Below are 4,833 nucleotides of genomic sequence, written 5' to 3' on the forward strand. Positions count from 1 at the left end.
GATCATCTTGCTGCTCTAAATTGTTTGTAGATGTGAGTGTGAATGGTTCTCAGTTTTTGTGTGTCCACCCTGTGATAGATTGGTACCTGTCTAAGGTGTAGCCCGTCTCTCAATCACTTAGCATCAGCCGGGATTAGCTCTCCTCTACCACAGAGCTGTGTGGTTGCAGACTCTTGTTAAGGGTTGAATTGATTGCCGTCTTGATGATTAACAACAAAATTATCATTGTATAATGTTGGGAGATTTTCTTTAAGGAAATAGCTTTTGGCTGTCTTTCATGTTATTGTATAAAGAGACAAAATGAAACTTAAAACTTAGGCAAACTTAAAACAGAAAGTCAAACTTCGAAGAGAATAAAGCAGGACAATATGAAAATGCCAGTGGTTTTTGTTACTGCTGTTGGTCTCTTATAAAACATGTAAGAAAGTCACACTCAAAGTTGAGCAAAGCTCTAAAAGGAATCAGCAAACTAAAATGACTAACTTAAATAAAAACTGTAAATGTACAGTTGGCATAAAGGACAAAGCATTAAGGAGCACATCCTATTACAATCACTATGGAACTATGAACTACTATGGAAATTACACTACCATAGGAGTCAACACTGTAGCATCAGAGCTATTAATAAAGTCTAATGCAATGTTAGTCAAATGGCGGCTTTTTTTCCTCCACTGGTAAAAAAAGAGATACATTCAAGGTCAACAGGAAAGACCAAAGTTTTGTCTAAATGTTGTTAAAAAAATAAATATATAAACCTTCCTCCTGTCACATTTGCAGCTTCTTAAGTTGGGTTCAATTTCTGGCTGACAGATTTCTATTAAGTTACAATAAAAAATGTCAGAAATTATATCACTGCACAAACTTCACTCTTACAAAGAACAAGTTTGTGTTATCAGCACTCAATATGTATTTAATTTTGTACGCTTAGATTAAAAATTAACAAGTTAGATATTGGCCTTGGGGGCTAATCACTTTTCTCGAATGTTAATCACAAGTTTTTTTTTTATTTCTGAGTAGCCATTATTGATTTTGATTTTGAAGATAGATTCAGAATCACCTCAAAATGAAGTGTCATGTTTTGTCAAACTTCTACAAAGTTCAACTTTTTAACTTATTGTCTAAATTTACTGCATTTCCTGTTTCTGTCTTTTATTTTGATACACTTCTGTTTTTTTGTCCCATTTCTAGCTTCACCATGCTCTTTCTCAGCTGTATAATCAGTGACTTTGTTTTTAAGTCAGCTGCTCACATTCACTAGTGCCAGATCACTTAGTCCAAAAAGTTCCTAGCTTGAATCTTCTGCATCTTGATCCAGCATTCACAGTCCTCGTTCCACCTTTCTCCCCTTATGTGCCATGTTGCTGGACTGACCTCTCACCCGAAATCACTGCTTACACACACTTACGGACACCCTCTCGTAGTTTCATCCTCTTTCCCATTTCATGCAAAGCCTCTGGTTTTGGTCAGTGGTTTTATATCTAGTTCCATGTTTACTGTATTTATGAATGCACTTCAGTGTGTTTTTTCCACTTTTGGTTTCTATTTGCACCTTGTGAAGTACTGTTTAGACAAGCTAGCCTTCATGTTTGCATTAAGTTGTTTTTACTGTACAATCTGTTGTGTTTTCTCCCTGTGAGGAGATACAGTAGGTTTTAGTTAGTGTATTTAGCTCTCCGTTTTTGGTTTGTTTGTTTTCATGGTGGCTTTATTTTTTGTTCAAACAGTGTAGACTAGTCTTTAAGAGAACTTTAGTTTTTTGCATGTACTTACCAAGAATTTTTGTGAGCCTTATATCTCCAGGTATGTCTTATGTCTAGCCTGAGGCTAGATATGTAAATAATAAATATACTGTACCTGACAGACAAAAAAAAAAAAAAAATTCCTTTGAATTTCTGTAGGAAATGCATGAGTCAAATTAATGAAACAAGACGTTTCCGGAATAGGTCAGAGGTCAATGCGAATTCACTGGGAGAATATAGGTTCTAAACAATTTTGAGGAATATCTGGAATTCAAAATATTTTGTCACAAATGATGGAATAAGACATCTCACCACAGATAAAATCTATCTGACCACCAATAAGCTGGGGGTTAAAGCTTAATAAAAATATCGTATCTTTAGAGTATTATTACTATTTAACAAGACTGGGACCGAGTATTGGACGGATTAAATTCCTGCACTGCCTGAAGAACCCCTCGGCACCAGTACCTTTGGTCCGGGCACTGATACAACACAGCAAAGTGGTGCAGGAAATGAGAATGCCTTGGTTTACTGTCTGTGAGTGAGCAAATCGTTTTCCGTGGAAGCCATCTTTAAAAGTATACGCCACTTTAGTGCGTTTATCTAATTTTACCTACTATCAACCACAAGTTCCTATTCACGCACAGGCGTGTCTTTACAGCCCGCATTTCTTGGCGGAGTAAAGCTGCTGTCAGCCCCACCCCTTACAAACAACCTCATCACCGTTGTAGCTAAATCAGGAAGCACCGACAAAACGTTTTTCTTTTTCTTTTCTTTCCTTTCTTTTTTTCAACGTAGACGCTTTGGTGATTACAGCAGCGGCGAACCGCAAAGGGGGACAGGCGTTATTGTCGCTGGTGTTGACGGCCACTGTTGAGAGAAGACTGACAGTTGGTTCCATCCAGTACAAGGCTCAGCTGTGGATGCATTTGACACAGCCTAAGCGGAGAGGGGTAGGTACACAGTCCAGCTGGTAAAATCACAGAAACGGGTAAGAGGCGAGAGAGCCGGTGTAAAGAGAGCAACACACATGTCGTGGACACAGTCCTACCTGTATTTTTCTATCTTCGTTTATGCGGTGTAACGAACATGTTATCCGCGCCGACTTGTTTACAATGCGTAAGAGCCGTTTCGAAACCTGCGGGGAATATATGCCAAGAATGTTTTAGGCTGTGTTTGTGGCCATCCAGTTCAGTCTAAATGCACGTAAACATGCGTGGAAAAGTGTTGTTGATAAAGCATTACAGCCACAGTGTCATTGCTTTGACAGCGTGGCCTCACTACAACCACTACCACAACCCCCCTACCCTGCCCACTGCCTTCTGCCTGGGAGCCAGCCACTGTTCAAATATCCAGCATTTCAACGCTTATTCGCTTAGTGCCAATACAAGACACAGTGTTGAATGAGACTCAAGGCCTCATGTTAGTCAATAGACCGTTTTCTTCAATTCGGCAGACATACCGCATGCCAAGCTGCAGTCAGCCCAGTAAAATGTAAAGTTTTGTAATTGCTTTACCCTTTTTACTACCGGAAACAATGTATTTTCTTTAGCAGCTAGACTTGAGGTAAATGACATATGCGTACTGATTGGTTGGTCAGTTATATGCCGAATTCATCAGTAGTCTAAGTCACATCGATGACTTTAATGTTCAAGGTCATTTACACGAGGCATGGCAACAGGAACCAAAGTGTATCCCCTTCAAATTGTAAGGTTTTAAATGGAGTTTTGCGCCTATATTCAAGGATGGGAAAGGAATGCACACCTGCTTATCTGTTAAAATGTATCAGGTATTCCAAGCACTTCAGGGCATTCCCATAACATTGTGACACTTTACTGTTAATTGTGACCACATTACAATTTTCGTCATTGTGCACTTGCAATTCAACTGCATAAACATTATCTTGTTACTGAAAGGTAGAAAGTCAGGTGCCTTTAATGTGTGCAGTTTTTTCCTTAAAAAGGTAGCTAGTGTTTGTCATGTCTTAGGGTTTAAACACAGGATTGGCCAGTGGATAGAATGGGCTGCTAGATTTCAGGACTAAAAAGCCTGGAGGAAATTAAGTATTACGTTACTCGGCATCCTAAGCAAGGTCTGGTCAACATCAGGCTGCACTTGTTTCTTGACTTTGCATAAAGACAGTGAAGGCTTGTAACATAAATGATACAGACTATCTAAATGGACAGCGCAGCTGTTTTTCAGCCATTGCACTGCTGATGGATAAGAGCAACGTCATGTAACAGCAGCAGTTCACATGATTACCTATGGGCTGTATTTCTTGCACATTGTTACTTTGATACAGAAAGAGAGATTGGGGCCAAAGCTGTGGGGACGTGCTCACTTACTCTTGCTGCTTTGCACGAACTTTATATAAAGTACTCGCATGAGTGGCTGCTTATGTCTGAACTGCACTGATTTTATTAAAGCCGGCAGCCCTGAACCTCCTCCGGCCTGGGAGCACTCAGCAGCCTCTGACTCTGATGCATGCAGAATGAATCCTTAGCGTTTTCTGTCTTACTTTAGATGATGAACACAGAACATAAAGCAAATACAACATGTTAGCTAGAAAAGCTAGGAAATGTTTTTGATTCATGATATAAGTTGCACCATGGAACTTCAGCATCACATCAGCACAGTCACAGCATCGTTAGATAAAGATGTTTGTACACTGCACTGCAGTGATAGAACTCTTTGGTGTGATCTAATGGATTGCTTGAAATGTCAAGGGTTACTGATTAGAAAAGCTTGTTTACAAGTATAAGATTTCAACAGTTGCATCTTAACTTTCGGACAGTTTGACAAGGAAGCGCAGTTTGCCTGCGAGTACCTGCATTCCACCGGATTTGCCTCAGCTCAGACAGGAGAGAAGATGCCAAGAGGTTTACTCAGCGCTCATGTCCTGCTTGGCATTCCTTTCTCTCTATAAATAAGTCTGCAAGCTTTAAGTATAGTTTTGCATATAGTTTTGTGAAAGGATAGGTATTTTGGTTTCCAAGCACTACATCCACGTATAGCTGTGTTTTGCAGGTGATACACTGTGGTTAGTCAACTTCCGTCCTCAGACTCGGCAAACTTCCTCTTTTTTTTTTTTTTT

General features: G+C 39.6%; 1 protein-coding gene across 3 annotated transcripts in view; it reads left to right on the forward strand.

Annotated features, from left to right (window-relative positions):
- The first annotated feature begins 2,172 nt into the window (after positions 1 to 2,172).
- LOC109958541 (myelin basic protein) overlaps positions 2,173 to 4,833 on the forward strand; it is a 50,429-nt gene continuing 47,768 nt past the window's right edge. The window contains exons 1-2 of one of the 3 annotated variants that reach the window (XM_020597258.1): positions 2,173 to 2,276; positions 2,538 to 2,692. The gene's annotated coding sequence lies outside the window, so the exon portion shown is untranslated. The other 2 variants (XM_020597257.1, XM_020597256.1) reach the window with 2 other exon arrangements.

Source organism: Monopterus albus, unplaced genomic scaffold (assembly GCF_001952655.1).
Source record: "Monopterus albus unplaced genomic scaffold, M_albus_1.0 scaffold33.1, whole genome shotgun sequence".
In the NCBI taxonomy this organism is placed as follows: Eukaryota; Metazoa; Chordata; class Actinopteri; order Synbranchiformes; family Synbranchidae; genus Monopterus; species Monopterus albus.